The sequence below is a fragment of the Rhinatrema bivittatum genome, chromosome 1 (genome assembly GCF_901001135.1).
Source record: "Rhinatrema bivittatum chromosome 1, aRhiBiv1.1, whole genome shotgun sequence".
Lineage (NCBI taxonomy): Eukaryota > Metazoa > Chordata > Amphibia > Gymnophiona > Rhinatrematidae > Rhinatrema > Rhinatrema bivittatum.
This window is the reverse complement of record NC_042615.1, coordinates 546243492-546260786: the sequence shown is the minus strand read 5'-3', so window position 1 is coordinate 546260786 and position 17295 is coordinate 546243492. Positions and strand designations below refer to the sequence as shown.

At 41.5% G+C, this 17295-nt stretch overlaps 1 protein-coding gene across 6 annotated transcripts in view; it reads left to right on the top strand.

Annotated features, from left to right (window-relative positions):
- NMRK1 (nicotinamide riboside kinase 1) overlaps positions 1–17295 on the top strand; it is a 102978-nt gene that overhangs the window by 72713 nt on the left and 12970 nt on the right. The window contains exon 8 of one of the 6 annotated variants that reach the window (XR_003858652.1): positions 8136–8231. The exons of the other annotated variants lie outside the window; for them this stretch is intronic. The gene's annotated coding sequence lies outside the window, so the exon portion shown is untranslated. The remainder of the gene's footprint in view (positions 1–8135; positions 8232–17295) is intronic. 6 annotated transcript variants of the gene reach the window in all.

Below are 17295 nucleotides of genomic sequence, written 5' to 3'. Positions count from 1 at the left end.
CTGTGCCTGTCTTAAACTATAAATCTTAAATATTATCCTAATAAAGTTTTCTCCAGCTGTGGCTCTGCAAGATATAAATTCAAATCAAAAGGTTTCCTTTCTGGAGTAGAGAGAGAAAGTTAGCTGGCAGGAGAGAGGATGAAGATGAGGAAAAGACCCTTGTGCCCCTCTCCCTTAACCAGAGCAGCCAAGCAGGAAATTTCACCCATGTCTCTTGTGGGTCTTGATAGTTCTGTTGGATTCTCTGAAAATGGACACTTAGAGCCAACAGCTGTAGAGAAAAGCTTTTTATTAAATACTATAGAATTATATAAATATTATATAATATAATAAAGTACCTTATGGAAAGGCAAAATTCCATGCAAGGCACCAGCATAAATTCCCTCTGAAATTAGTTTACTGATAGCAAAGCATTATGTAGAATTTACAGTTGCATATTTCCAACCCCTAAACTAGATTAAATAGGGAATACTGCTCGGTCCTACAAGGAATAATGACTTCTTGTGTGACATGTCAAAATGTGTTTCACTGCGACTAAGTGCTTTTGAGCACCCACATCACCCAGACAACATCATCCAGCAACAAATTCCACCATATGATTGTGTATCGAGTGCAGCCGCACTATTGAATATAGCTAGCTAGCTTAAAGTTAGCTGGCTAACTTTAAGACAGTTTTTAGCCTGACTAGATTTAGCCAGCTAAGAACTAGATTCATTAAAGCCTTTCTCCCATTTTGTGTTTACGGGACAAACACCTTAGTCAATCAAGTACTTAACTCACTAAATTCTAGCCTGCTAACTTATTAGCTGGCTAAAATATAGCCGGCTAAGTTCCTAAATAATCATATAGCCAGATACTGTAATTCTTTGTTAATGGGTCTTCCTGCTTATATCAATAGACCAGAATTTGCAAAATTCAACTGTTAATCTTCTAACTAACTCACCTATCCCTGAACATATTACACCTGTTTTGCAATCCTTTCATTGGCTCCCTGTTTCCTAATGTATTCAATATAAATTAGCAATCACTGTCCACAACATACTAAACAATGTCTCCTCCCTATGGATCTCCTAAATGCTAAAACTTTACACACCTACACAATCATTGTGCTCCTCTAACCAAGGTCTCCTTGACATACTCTCTGCAAAGCTTGCTCATCTTGACGAAACTAGAGAGAGCTTTTCAACTGCTATCCCTACTATCTGGAACTCTCTCCTGACAGTTCTGAGAAGTCTGAAAGACACTAAGTCCTTTAGAAGAGTCCTCAAAACTTAGTTTTTCAGACTGGCATATGACATTACCTACAGACTGATACAGAACAATGCACTCGGCAGAGCGCACTGTTTAGCCCCCATTTGGCCGCGCATTTTAGACACGCTATTATTACCCTTTATATTGTAAGGGGTAATAGCGCATGGAAAAAGCGTGGCCAACCACCCCAAAACTAATAGCGCTCATCACATGCAAATGCATGTTCATGAGCCTATTAGTTAATACCCCGGAATACTGAAAGCAAAATGTGCGGCCAAGCCGCACATTTTACTCTTAGAAATTAATGCCTGCCCAAGGACAGGCGTTGACCTTAGAAAGCATCGGGAAAGTGTACTGAAAAGCAGAAAAAACTGCTTTTTCAGTACACCCTCCGACTTAATATCATAGCGATATTAAGTTGAAGGCACCGATAGAAAAATAAATCTGCCCGGCGGGTTCGAAAACAGATGCCGGTAAAATTAAGCATCGGTTGTCGGACCCACTAACAGCCATGGCTTCTGCTAATAAGGAGGCGCTAGGGACGCGCTAATGTCCCTAGCGCCTCCTTATTAGCGCAGGCCCTAATTTGAATACAAAATCGTGCAGTGAGCCGAGGATTTCAACATATTGTCAACTGTTATGTTTGCTGGTTATGGGTGCCACCCGCGGCCTGGAAGCCACTGTACAACTTCTGTGTGGCGGGATGCCACCAGCACATTTATTTATTTATTTATTTATTTATTTATTTAAGTTTTTTTATATACCAACATTCAAGACGATAGTCCCATCATGCTGGTTCACAAGAAACAGGGGTGCAATTAAAATAAACTTTACAATTTGAACAATAGTGCAGAAAAGCAGTTACATGTAACAGGGAATCAATAACTTGGAGTAAGAAGGAAAATGAAGATCAGATAATTATATATATATATATATATATATATATATATATATATATAATAACATTATAAGGGGTGGCTATTAATGCTATTACTAATTACATTAATTAATTAATGCTATTACATCACCATCCTCCCTCCCCTGCAGATGGCCTCTAGGTGTGCGCCACATCTTAAAAGGCCCGCGGTGAGAACTTAAGCTGCTGGCGCTTCCCATTGACTTCATGCGACTGGGTTCTTAAGGCCCTGCTGCGCACTGTAGCATCACCTTAGCAATGGATCTCCAGCAAATTAGAGATCAGTAAATCTGATGCTGATCCAGGCAAAATGGTAAAAACTATCATAAAGAACAAAATTGCTGAACATATAGATAAACATAGTTTAATGGTACAAAGCCAACATGGATTTAGCCAAGGGATGTCTTGCCACATAAATTCGTTATATTTTTTTGAGAGTGTAAATAAACATGTGGCTAAAGTTGAGCCAGTTGATATAGTGTATCTGGATTTCCAGAAAGCACTTGTCAAAGTCCCTCATGAGAGACTTCTAAGGAAATTAGAAAGTCATGGGATAGGGGGCAGTGCCCTATCCCATGACTAAGAAGTCTCTCATGAGGGACTTTGACAAGTGCTTTCTGGAAATCCAGATACACTATATCAACTGGCTCAACTTTAGCCACATGTTTATTTACACTGTTGTGGATTGCCAATGGTTAAAATATATATAAAATAATGGCTGAATGGTAAAATTTCCCAATGGAAAAAGGTGAATAGTGGAGTGCTCCAGGGATCTGTTCTGGGACCACTGCTTTTCAATATATTTATAAACGACCAGGAAATGGGAACAAGTGAGATGATGAAATTTGCAGATGACACTAAATTATTCAAAGTTGTTAAATCACAAGAGGATTGTGAGAAATTGCAAGAAGACATTGCAAAACTAGGAGACTAGACATGCAAATGACAAATTAAATTTAATGTAGACAAGCACAAAATGATACACTTGGGGAAGAGTAACCCAAATTATAGCTAAAAAATGCAAGTTTCCACGTTAGGAGTTACTACTTAAGAAAAGGATCTAGGTGTGAGTTAAAATCTTCTGCTCAGTGTGTAGCAGCAGCCAAGAAAGCAAGTAGAATGCTAGGGATTATTAGGAAAGGAATGAAGAATAAAAGAGAATATCATAATGCCTCTGTTTCACTCCATGTTGCAACCTCATTCTGAGTTTTGTGTTCAGATCTGGACACCACATCTCAAGAAAGATATAGCAGAATTAGAAAAGGTGCAAAGAAAGGTGACCAAGATGATAAAGGAAATGGAACAATTCCCCTGTGCCTAAAGAGGTTAGGGCTCTTCAGTTTGAAGAAGAGACAGCTGAGGGGAGATATGATAAAGGTCTATAAAATAGTGGAATGGAATGAGTAAACTTTAATCAGTTGTTTACTCTTTTGAAAAGTAAAAGACCAGGGGCCACACAATGAAGTTACTGGGTAATACATTTAAAACTAATAAGAGAAAATATGTTTTACTCATTGCATAGTTAAGCTATCTAATTCATTGCCAGAGGATGTGGTGAAAGCTATTAGTATAGCTGCATTTAAAAAAGGTTTGGACAAGTTCCTGGAGGAAAAGTGCATTAACAATTATTAAGGTAGAGGCAGAAATTCACTGCTTATTCTTGGGATAAACAGCTTGGAATCTATCTACCCCTTGGGATCCTGCTCCATCAGCTATTGGTGGGGGCCTATGGGGCTTACCACATAGGCTGAGCCAATTTCATCACACCAGCAAGGGTCTACAGATATTACATCAGCAGGCACTCCAAGGGCCTTTCCCAATACAGAGCCCACCATCGTGTTCCTTTAGTTGTGATTATTTTTCCCTATGTGCATCATTTTGCTCTTTTCCATGTTAAATTTCATCTGCCATTCAATTGCCCAGTCTCCTAGTCTCACAAAGTCCTTCAGCAATCCCTTGCAATACACTGCTTTTCTAATAAATTTGAATCATTTTGTCATCTGCAAATTTGATCTTTTCACTCATCATCCCTTTTGCAGTTCATTTATGAATGTGTTAAACAATATATGGTAGGTTCCTGTGGTACTCACTAACTACCTTTCTCCATTTGGAAAACTGATCATTTAGTTCTACCCTCTATTTCCTGTTTTTTAATCAGTGGCCAATCCACAATTTAATACTTCCTCCTATCCCATGACTTTGTAATTTTATTTATTCATTTATTTAAGGCTTTTTTTTATACCGATAACCGTTTGCACGTCGTATCGGTTTACATAGAACTGGGTGAATAAATAATGTAAGATGAAACATTTACATAGAACGGTTTGTAAACATAAGGTGAAAAACATTAACATGGAACAGTTTGCAACATAAGATAAAATAGGTACATATGGTTAAATAAGTACAAAACTCTGAGGTAGTAAACATAAGGTGAAAAAACATTAATATTTCTGAGGAGTCTCTCATGGGGACTTTGTTAAATGCCTTCTGAATATCCAAATTATATTTTATCGACTGGCTCATCTTTATCTACATGTTTGTTTACACCTTCAAAAACTTCTGAAAATTGGTAAGACAAACCAAATTTCCCTGACATGGAATTAAACCACGGCTGTGGCAGTGAGAGCACCAAATTCTAACCATTAGACCACCAAAGCATGTTACTAGTGGAGGATATGAGAGAGTGATTTCCTCATTGATCCCTATATCTCTGCTACTTCTAGTGTGGCCATGTTTCAGAGTTTGCATGTACACTCTCACTACAAGTGTTCTATGTTAAATCCATGCCACATTTGATGTGCATTCCACTTTCAAAATACTCCTTTATGTTTCTGCATAGAAACTTAGAACACAATAGCAGATAAAGACCATACAGCCCATTCACATCCCCTATTTAGCTTTATAGTCCTTTCCTCCCCTTTAGAGATCCTCTGAGCTTTTCCATGTTTTCTAAAATTCCAGCATTGTCCTTGTGTTCACCACCTCCACAGAGAGGCTGTTCCATGCACCCACCATCCTTCTATCCCCTTACACCCTCATCCCATGCCTCCATGTTGCAGAACCTACTTTCCCTTAAATGAGACTCAACTCCTATGCATTTTGCATTTATTCCTTGGAGGTATTTAAATGCCTATCATATTTCCCCTAGACTTTCTTCCAGAATATACATATTTTTGTTTACATATTCTGTTTACATATTCTTCCAGAATATACATATTTTTGTTTACATATTCTGTTTACATATTCTTCCAGAATATACATATTTTTGTTTACATCTTTGTCTGTCCCTAGTGCTTTGGGACTGCTGACCATTTTAGGAGCTGTCCTCTGGACCTACTGGTTTATATTCTTTTGAAGGTCTCTAGAATTGTACATAGTATTCCACATGATGGCTATCCAGAGACTTATACAGAATCAATATTTCTTTTTCCTTTAGGCTTTTGCAGTTGCCTTGTCTTCGTGCTTGGGCACCTTAAGATCATCAGATACAATCACCTCCAATTCCTGCTCTTGTTTTATGCACAGAAGAACTTCACCTCCTATATAGTACTGCTTCCATGAGATTTTGCAATCCAAGTGCATCAAAGTTGCATTTTTTAGCATTAAATCTTAGTTGCCAGACTCTAGACCAGTGGTTCCCAAACCTGTCCTTGGAGGACCCCAAGCCAGGACAGTTTTTCAGGATATCCACAATGAATACACATGAGAGAGATCGATTTGTGTGCACTGCCTTCGTTGGATGCAAAGTTTATGTCATGCTTATTCATTGTAGATATCTTGAAAACCTGATTGGCTGGGGGGTTCCCCACGACAGGTTTGGGAACCTCTGCTCTAGACCATTCCACAAGCTTCACCAAATCCCTCGTCTTATTTTACATATCTTCCAGGGTGTTTATCCTGTTCCAGAATTTGGTATCATCTGCAGAAAGGCAAACCTTTCCCAATTGCGCTTCATCGGTATCGCTATCAAAAAAAAGTTGAACAGAACTAGACTGATCCATGCAGCCTGCCAGTAGTAACGCCTTTTTCCTCGGGGAGCTTAGTTTTATTTATGTCACCGATGTGGAATCTTGTCAAAGGCTTACTAAAACCCAAGTATCCTGCACTAGCATTCTCCCCAATCTCACTGGTTCTCCAGTCGATGGATAAGACTCATCTGACAAAACCTACCTCTATAAAACCATTCTGCTTCAGGTCCTGTAACTCACTGGATTCCAGAAATTGCACTCTCCTGTGTTTTAGGAATGATTCTATTAATTTACTCACCACTGAATTCAGACTAACTAGCCTACAGTTCTCAGATTCCTCCTGTAGAAACTTTCCAAACCTGGGGGGAGCTCTGCCAATTATCTGACCAGGTGTTGTCAGACAATAAAACCACTGAATGCAGCAAGATGCAAGGTGGCAGCATTTTGGAAAGAAACTAATCCAGCCTCTCAATTGACACTGCGATGCAGGATTTGGAGGATTATTTAGGTTATCTTACAGCAGTCTGATGAAATAGGGTGTCCTTTCACGTATCAGTATAAGAACAGTATTTGTTATGATATAAACATTCTACCTAATTCTCTCATTGACAATTGAAATGGAAGAGGAGGTGAGGGGAGGGGTAAAATGGAAAAACCTGTGTATTGAGTTGAGTTCAGATGTGTTCTTTTTGTACATAATATACTTATGGATTCTCCTTCATGGTTCAATACAAATTTTTATATAAAAAAAAGCACAGTAACTTCATTTATTAGAAATTATTTGCATGCAAGGAGAAGAAACTCAGCCAGCTATTTTCTGCTGTTATCACCAAACACATGACATATCATTTCAGATTATATATTAGTAATCCATAATTTATTATTTAGTATTCAGATATTAATTGGAGCTTATTACCTCTAGGTGGGCTGTCTTACAACATGATGTATTTCCATTTAAGGCAAACCTGTGGTCCAGTAAAGGCTCTGCTAGTCATCTATATTTCTAGTAGATTCTGTATCTTATGAATAACAAATGATTGCCTATATGCAATTCTTACTTCTCTAAAATGTCTTCCGTTAGCTGTAAGGTAGATCTGGTTTTAACTAGGTATGTTCAGTGCAGAACACTGACTCTAATTTCAGAACAGAAACGGTTCTTACAGTTCAGAGTATGAAAAAACTTTTAGCTAATTGCGTGAACTCGGCACACTTCTGCTTAGCTAGATGGGGTGGGGGGGAAGCACACTACACAGGCCAAATTGGACCTACAAAATTTCTATACTCCTTGCTTCCAATTTTGTAAAGAGGAGCCACATCTCCTTGTCTCCATTCCTTTGGAACCACTCCCGTCTCGAGAAGTGTTGAAAAGGTCAGACCATGCAGCTGCTTTGAGTGAGATTTGGAAAGCAGCCAGCAGGTGGTGTGAGAAGAAACAGCAGGAATAATGATGATAATAGCCCAAGTAAGGAAAATGAACTGTTTGGCGCCCACACCACTGACAGAACTTCCCTAAGTTCCCTTAATACCCGCCGGATGTATCCCATCAGGCCTCGTTGCTTTTTCTACTTTTAGTTTTGCTAGCTCTTTGCAAACATGGGCTTCTGAAAATTGATATCTTACCACACACTCCTATTTGTGGCAGTTTTTTTAGTCCCATTCCCAGCCCTTCCTCAATGAACACTAAAGATAAATAGTTATTATGCAATTCTGCTTTCTGCTGGTGAGCCTCCATATAGTAATCCTTTTCACCTTTAAGTCTCACAGTCCCACTTTTGCACTTCCTCCTGGTGCTAATGTATCTAAAAAAAAAAATTTACAAAAAAAAAGTCTTGCTCCCCTTTTTTGCTGTATTTGCTCTTTTTTTCTTCCATGTGCGCTTTTGCTCTCCTGACCACTTTCCCAGCTTCTCTTAGCTTTTGCAGATATTGTTGCCTGTCTTTTCTTTCTCTTTTCTCTTGTAGTTTACAAATGCTAACCATCTTTTACCTTTCCTCTTTCAGCCACAGCAGATTGAAATCACTTGGCTTTCCCAGATGTAGCTAAACAAACAGAGAAAAAATGTAATCAGTTTTGCTGATGAGATCTGGGCTTTTACAGTTAGGTGTTTTGTTTTTTCTCAAATTCCCTTAAAAATGTATTAAGTACAAAAGAAATTTTGATGATTTTTTTTATGAGGCTACTCAGTTGACACTTTTCCTTGGTGATATTCAACAAATTCCTTTTCTTCCTCCATCTGTACACCTTAGCTCTGCATTATAGTCTATGTTCTTTAAGGTGAATTTTAAAGGCCTGACATGCAGCAAAACCAGGAGATAGCAAATATGTTGGGCCAGCGCACGCCAAGCCGATTTTAAAAGGTGCCCACATAAGCGCGGATCTCCCGCTATGCGCACCAATGAAAAGTTCCAAAAAAGGGGTGGGGCCTGGGCATTCCTGCATTTCAACTTAAAATTTTCACGTACATACCCGCACAGGTATGCACCAGGGTCCCTGGTCGCCTAACTTTACTTCTGCTATGGAGGACATTTAAATAAAATAAAAACAGATTGGCAGGGTTTTAAAGATAGGGGCTAACAGGGGAAACAGGAGACTATTAAACTAGGGGGGTTTGGAAGTCTTATCCCTTACCCGGACGAACTGGGAAAACTAGAATTGGCATTGCGCACTTATCTACTAAAATCCCCCCACTTACGCAGTAGAAGTGGCATTTGCATGCATAGGCACGCAAATACTTAAAACTGAGTGCACAGGTGCACATGGTCAGTCTATTTTATAACATGCACATATATATGCGTGTGTGTATAGGCACATCCGTGGACGTGGGCCAACGAACACGTGCACATATGCCCCCGCGTGCCTGTTTAAAAGTTACCATTTTTATTAGTAATAGCTTTGGAGTGCTTCTACCTTTTTGTGTTTTGTTTTTTGTTTTTTTAGCTGTATTGATTTATCTGCTAATCTTCTGTGATGATTCATTTTACTTCAGCTCTGTATTTCTTTCTCAAGATGTATCTGAATGATGTAATATGAAATTATAAATAGTTAAAAAAAAAAAAAAACACCTAGCAATTTTGTGAATGTCTTTAATGAAATCTCTTTCCATTCCTGTAAGAGAGATCTGTATATCACACTACTATAAATAGATATTCCATTCCCTCTTTCCAGATTAACTCACAGTGCCTCCTTCTTAGCTCCTAAGCCCTGAAGTTGTTGCTTTAATGCCATTTCTTTTTTATGTTTAATGCCTTTTCTTCTCCCTTTCTTCCTACCCTGTCCTTCCTGAATAGTCTATAGCAAGATTAGGTAACTCTGGTCCAGTTTCAGGATATCCACACTGAATATGCATGAGATGAATTACATGCAGTGGGGGCAGTGCATACATTCATGCATGTTCAGTGTGGATATCTTGAAAACCCAATCGGCTTGTTGCATTTGAGGACTGGAGTTTCCTATCTCTGAATTATTGCTCTTATGTTTGGTGGTCCACGGGCTGCTCCTGCGAACACTGCACTCACCTCCCCAGCTAAGCCGCCTTAACTAGCTCTCAGTGTGGCCTGATGCTGCCAGCTCTGCATGTGGTGGGACGCCACCAGCCCCATCCAGCCATGCTCCTCCTTGGGCATGCATGTGCCAGACCTCGTTCCATTTAAAGGGCCAGAGGTGGGAAAAGCCCTGTGGTGCTTGCTGATGACATCATACACCAAGCTCTGTAAAGGACTCTCTCTCTCTCCTTAACTGCCTCAGCAACAGGTTCAGCTACTCTTTAGTAGTGTGTATTTGTTCTCAACATTCCAGCCTTTGTCCATCCTATCTTTGGCCTTTGTCCCGATAGCACTGGCCCCTGCCTGCCTGCCCTGCCTATCTGTCCCTCTTCTTCTTTGAATGGATAACTGGTTTTGATCTCAGCCTGGAATCCAGATATGCCTTGTTTTTTTGCCTGTTAGGCAGCCTCCAAGCCACCAGAGGGCTCCACAGAGCTACATCTAGTCTCGCTCCAGTCATGGTCCCCGTGATCCCAAGACTCAGCTGTGCTCAGCCTATTTAACCCTGCCTCTTGCTAATCACAGTGCCTCATCAATGAGTCTTCTTGGCCCATATCTGCATATGCTTTGCGATCTCCCCAGGCCCGCTACCTTGCTTCAGCTATTGCCTCAGCCTCAGCCTTAGCCATAGCAATTGGCTCAGCCATAGGTATAGCCTCAGGCCATTCCCTAAGTGACCTTCGGGTCTCCTGTTTGTGGCCCTTGGGCCTTCCATGTTCTCTGGCTTAGCAATATCTTGCTTGTGTCCTATCCTTGTCTGGTCCCGTCTTGTCAGTGTTGTATCCAGCTATTGTCTTAATCTTAGTCTCGTTTCAGAAGCCAGTCTTGCACTGCCTCAGATTCCAGCCTAGCCTTGCCTCAGACTCCAGCTTTGTCTTGTATCAGGCTCAACATTCTAGGCCAGCCAGCTTCATTCCCAGCCATAGTCTTAAGACCTGTCGGCCACCAGAACCCAAGGGCTCAACCTGTGGGGCAGGTGCCTGGTATAAGCAGAAGATTCCCTAGCTCAGTCCTGCCTTCCCCTGAAGTCCTAGACTGTTCCCATAGGGGTCCCTCAGCCTTGCTGGGTCCTCAACCATAACACACCTGACCGCAGCCTGCCTTTGATCACTGCCTGGAGCCTGGATACGCCTGACCGCTGCCTGCCTCAGACTACTGCCTGAACTTCAGATACTTCCAACCACCACTTGCTCCCTATCCTAGCTAACTATGGACCTTTTGTCCTGCCATCAGCAGAGACCTCACCTAAGTCCTGTCAGCCCTAGGACCCAAAGGCTCAACCCTCGGGGAAACATGGGCTGGTATAGGTGAAGGTTTGACTGGTCTCTGCTTTGCCTGAGTTCACTGGCTGATGGCAAGAACCTTCAAAGCTCCTCCCTATAGGTTGCATCAATCTTACCTTGGCCCAAGGGTCCACAGACACAACAATTGCCTGTTATAATTGTATTCTAATCATGGTTCTTTGTGTACCATGTCTCTATGACCACCACTCTAGCCAAGTCAACCTCTTCCATGCCTGCCTAGATCAGCAACTTTATTTCTTATACTATAAGCAGATATTGACCTTTTTTCCCCATTTCTCTATACAGTATAAGGTGAATTTTAAAAGCCAAACGCACACATAATTAGGGATGCATGAATATGTTTGGCTTGGGCGCGCTGAGCAGATTTTAATATGGATATGTGCATAAATGCTGCATCAGACACATCTCATAAGTTTCCTAAAAAGAGCAGGGCATGGGCATGCTGTAGGAGGGGTATGGGTGTTTCTGAGCACATAAATATGCATTCTTGCGCGTGCTGATGCCTCCTACCATGTAACTTTACTTCTGCTGTGGATGCCATGCAAGTTATAAAATAAAGTTAAATAGGAAGATCGGAGGGTTTTAAGGATCAGGGATAACGGGGGGATGAAGGCTATTAAACCAGGGGGGGTTTGGAAGACCTATCTCTTAACTGGGTGAACTGGGGATGAATTAGTAAAACTGGAAATGGTGTTGGCACTCCCCCTTTTTAAATCCCCCAATTTATGTTAAAAGCGGTATTGTGCGCGCTTCTGTGCACCTACTTAAAATTTGGCACACACAAGCATGTGGACAGCTTATTTTATATGTGCACATATATGCAAGAAAGTTATAAAATAGCCAAGTCCCTGGGTGTGTGCTGATGAATGCTCACGTGTTCTCACATGCCGGTTTTGAAAGTTACCGTCCCTGTATTTATTTATTTTAAAAATGTTTATATTGCCCAATCAACAAAGCTATCAAAGTGGTTTAAAAAATAACAATATGTTAGAAATGGATAAAAAAAACTTTTTAAACAAAAAAAAATGCTCTCCACAGTGTCTAAAAAATTAAGGAATGAGTTGATAGTTTTATATAAAAATAGCAACCATTACCTATCCAGATAATCAGCGCTATGATGTAAATTATAATTATTAACTACCAACCACCTTCCAACTTACCTACAAAAAATTTTTATATTTTTATTTAAAGAAAATTTTTTTAAAATCACAATTATATAAATTTTTTAAAAAAGTTTAGAAACATACTTTCAAAATCTTCTTTATATTGTACTCCATATGCATGTGTTTATTTATTTAGCACTTTTATATACCGATTTTCCAGTAACAGAATTACTAATCAAGTCGGTTTACATTCTAAACAATAACATGACAAGAGGATGTCTTACAATAAACAGGTAGATTGAACTTGGATAAAAATAAATGGGGTAAACAACATAAAGTAAAAGTTATGGGGCCTAATGTAGGCTGGAGTTAAGAACGGGTGTTGGGCATAAGGCAAGGTTTTTAATACTGCTCTCTGGGGGTTACCAATGAAAGGGATCATAGGTTGGAATTCAAATAAAAGCTGAAGTTAGGAGAATGCTTGGTTGAATAACCAGGTCTTGAGTCTTTTCTTAAATACAATAGGGCATTGTCACTAGTCTGAGGTCTCATGTGTGTGAAAATATGCTGGGTGTAGGAAAACATTTATAGAAGAATCTTCGGTATCTATCTATTTATAATGAATTAAATTTCTTACTGTCCTCCCAACAAGGCCTTCTTTCAAACAGTGTCCTTCCTCAGGGAATATTTCTCTTATGTCAGTGTGCCGATATATTAACTGACGTAGACATCTCCACCACAGTTTTGTGATTTACAACAATTTTTTTCTTTAAATAAAATATAAAAATTATTTGTAGGTAGGTTGGAAGGTGGTTGGTACTTAATGATTATAATTTACATCATAGCGCCAATTATCTGGATAGGTAACAGTTGCTACTTTTATATGAAACTATCAACTCATTCCTTAATTTTTTAGACTCTCTGCAGAGAGCATTTTTGTTTATAAAGTTTGTTTTGTCCATTTCTAACACATGAATTTTCAGGTGTAATATTTGCACATATTTTTAGGGTTACACCTGTGTTTGTGGTGATATTAGATATTGGTATATTACATTAAAAAATAACATCCAAAAATAAAAATCACATAAACTAAACACAAACTAAAAACCAAAACAAAAACATCATCATCCTACCTGTATTTTGCTCATTTTCTAACTAAGCAAAAATGTATTTACCTCAATACATATAGGGGTCTATTTTTAAAGCAGCGTGCGCCCATCCATGTGCATGCAGTTCCCTGTGCATGCATGTTATAAAATCCGATGGCCATGCCCACTAGATTTTAAAATCCACACGCACATGTGCGGGCAGAGCGCGTGGGGGTCAAATTTTCGTTGGATATGTGTGGCGACACAATCGGACCTCCCCCAGTTCCCTCCCAGTCCACTCCATTGTACCCATGATCCTGAAAGCTAATTTTCAAAGGGAGACTCCCCAAGGAGTCTCCCTTTGAATATTGGGACAGCCTTTTGCACCTGCTTTGAAGCAGATACAGAAGTACCCATGGGACCATATGTGTGGGATTTTCAAAGTGAAATCCCTGTTTCTCCAAGGACAAGCGGTAGTCCTCACACATAGGTGACATCATCGGATGGAGCCTGGCATGGAAAACTTTGACAGGCACACTGAGCATGCCCAGCATGCCACTAACCATGCATCCACGTGGGGTCCCTCTTCAGTCTCTCTTTTTTCCCGTGGAGCTCTCACCTCATAGTTTCGGAGCCCGTGCTTCTTTCTAGCAATTTTGGCTCTTTTGAAGTGTGTTTTTTTCCTTCCACGTGTCTCGTAGGGTCCCTCCCCTTCCTTAGCGATCAGTAAGTGCTTTATGCCTTCGAGGTCTATCACCGATGGCTTCCCCTTCCGGTACCCACCTGCCGTCGACCGCGAGCTGTGCTCTTTTTTCCATGGCTTCAATCGGCTTCCACCAGTGCCTCCAGTGCCCCTAGGCTATGTCCATCACAGACCCCCACAGTTCTGCGTCCTCTGTCTGGGGGCTTCCCATGATGTACGCGCATGCGATCTTTGTGCCCAGATGACTCCAAGGGTCGTCAGGCCCATCTTGAGAAAATGGAAATCTTTTCGGTCCAAGAAGTAGGATCCATCCTCTGCATCGGGGACCTCCACCCTGATTAGAAAGGTGCCCCTGGCCTCAACCCCATCAGGTTCGCCTCCTCTTACTTTGTCTGGTCCCAAACTAGGCACAGGGGACAGTCCGCTATCCCTGTCATCCTATTCTTGGTCGGGTTCCTAGACTTCACCATCGGTACCGGGCAAGGACCGTGGTAATCATCGAGAGAGGTTGAACAAGCACCATCATTGATCATCCTCTTCATCGAAACCAGACCGTGAGAGGGCATCGACCTCTGTGCCTCCCACGAAGCAGTTGAGGCAGAGGAGGTCATTCCCTCTGACCCTACTGATGCCTCCAGGTGGCCTTCACCGACCCCAGTGGAGGGCTTGGTTCCTCTTGATCCAGGGGATGTCCCAATTCTGTCTGCTCCTCCTCAGACCATTCTATCTTTGGTGGCCATTGAGGAGGAGTTAGAGAGGCGCATGCGGTTGACGGTCGGCCGGGCCCTGCAGGATCTTGAGCCTCTGGTTCCCCTTGGGTACCGCCTCTACCATAAGAGCCTGCTCCATCGGTGCTTGCACCTTTTGCTGGAGTGGGTCAACATGCTGCTCAGTATCTTACCAATGCAGCCAGCTCCAGTGCCCCAAGCCCCTTCGTGGCCAATGGGTGCATCGCTGCCACCGCAATTGGCCCCCATAATAGTGAGCGACTCCTCTGAGGAGGAATGGCCGTCGGGCAAGGTGCCATCTCACCTGCCATATCTCCCAGGGCCCTCAGGGTTGGTTCCACTGATGCCTTCGGTGCCCCTAATCCTGCCAACGCCATTGGATCTCTCGCCACTCTTGCAGCCTTGAGGCCCATCTATGCCACTGACAGGATAGAGACCCTTGCCCAACACGTCTTCAGTTGCCCCCATGTTTCCGCTCACCAGCTCCTCCAACTGCTGGGCCATATGGCGGCGACAGTGCATGTTACCCTATTTGCTCGGCTACGTATGCGCAAGGCACAATGTACATTGTGCTCCCAATGGTGCCAGTCTATACAGGACCTGCGTGCTCGTATTCTAGTCAAGTCACGGTGAGAGCAGTCTGTCCAGTGGTGGACAATCCCCTCGAACCTGGAGCGGGTTTGGCCCTTTTGGAGTGCTTAGCCTCAGGCCACACTCACCACAGATACTTCTCAGATGGGGTAGGGAGCGCATGTTCTGAGCTTCTGCACCGAAGGGGTTCTGGATGGTACAGGAGTCTTATTTTTGATTTTGACTTGAAAGTGATGGTTTTCTAAGTAGGAGGAAAGAACCACTTTATTGTGTAATTTGTTAGCCCTATTTCCATTAATCAGTCTAATAGAATAGGGCAGTGGTTCTCAACCCTGCCCTGGGGACCCCCCCAGCCAGTCGGGTTTTCATGATATCCACAATGAATATGCATGAGAGAAAATTTGCATACACTGCCTCCATAACATGCAAATTTTCTCTCATGCATATTCATTGTGGATATCATGAAAACCCGTCTGGCTGGGGGGGTCCCCAGGACAGGGTTGAGAACCACTGGAATAGGGTGATTAACAGTGTCAAAAGCTGCCAACAAGTCTAATAGAACTAGTAGAAAACTTTGGCCATTATCAAAACCTCTCAGTATAGTGTCAGTTAACTCTATCAACAGAGTTTCTGTGCTATGGTGCTTTCTAAAGCCATACTGCGAGGGGAACAAAATATTATTTGTTTCTAAATGTTTTGTTAATTGGATTTGGACTACCTTTTCAATCATTTTGGCGAGGAACGATAGATTAGAAATTGGATGATAATTAATAGGTGAATTTGGGTTCAGTGATGCTATGGTAGTTGAAATTAAATGAGCAATGGCTTTTAGAGCAGTAATTGGTATTTTGTCTAAAGGGTGTGATGTGGGATTCATGTTTTTTATCAATTTTTCAGCTTCAAGAGACGAGATGTCATCGAATGTTTCCCATTTGGAGCATTCGCTCATACTGAGCTTAATTGTTTGAATTTTTTCGGATTCAATTCCAATTAGTAAATCTTTTATCTTGTTATTGAAAAAGACAGAGCTTGTTCAAGTGACACAGATCAGGATTGAAGGTCAAACATTGGTGCAGTGCTGGAGGAAGATTCCAACATTTTGTGATCTTCTTCCACTCTTCTAGGAAAAGGAAAATCCTTCCCCCTACTAGAGTGGTTGTGGTCTGAAGATCAAGTCCTATCAAAAAACTAGGCCCAAGCTTAGACTGGGCATGTTGTGGCATCTTTGGCTGATGTCCCTCATTCTGACATCCACATGCAGGAAACTGCTGTTGTGGTAGGGCAGTATACCTCGTAGAAGGAGTACTTAAAAGAAAAGTACTGATGCTTAAAAGAAGATGGCTGTTTGATTCCTGTTGATAGAGAGTGAATAGTGGCACACTGTTCCTTAATTTGGAAGACTGTTTCCCTAACCTTGTCTCCAAAGAGGTTGTCCCTGAGCAAGGAACATCAGCCAGCTTATCATGAACATCTTTATGCATGCTGCTGGTTCTCAACTAGGCCATCAGACATGCTCCAATGGCCAATGCAGAAGTTCTTGCTGCAGTATTGAATGATTCATATACCGGGCAGAGAAAATGACATTCACTATCTTCTGCATCCAGAAAAGCTCACTGATAGCTTTCCTGCTCTCTGTCCAGTGAATATACCGTGGGTTTTAGCTTGTCGAATTAACTGTGTATGTATTGTATCACATACATTGCTTAGCATTGTATCTGCAAAATAAGTGGTATATAAGTACTTTTAAATAAAATGTAGAACTGTTGGGCTGTGATGCAGATGTTGAGCATCAAGCTCTGAAAAACTTTCTTCCCAAAACTGTCCAACAATCTAGGGTGCTTACTGGTAGGGGGGGGGGGGGAGTTGGAGAAGATTCTAGTTTTTATAACTAGTTTTAATGCACACTCTTATCACTGGCTGATGTGGTAGCTGAATCATTCTAAACCCTGAGGTTTGTTGCCCTCTATATTTCAGGTCCAGTTTTCTAGCTAATGGAGGACAGGAGTCTGGTCTCTCCCACATTCTCCTTTGTAAATCCAGTAGGATCAAATGAACTGGGATCACTGCAGGCTCGGACAATGTTTCCAGAATCCGGGAGAAG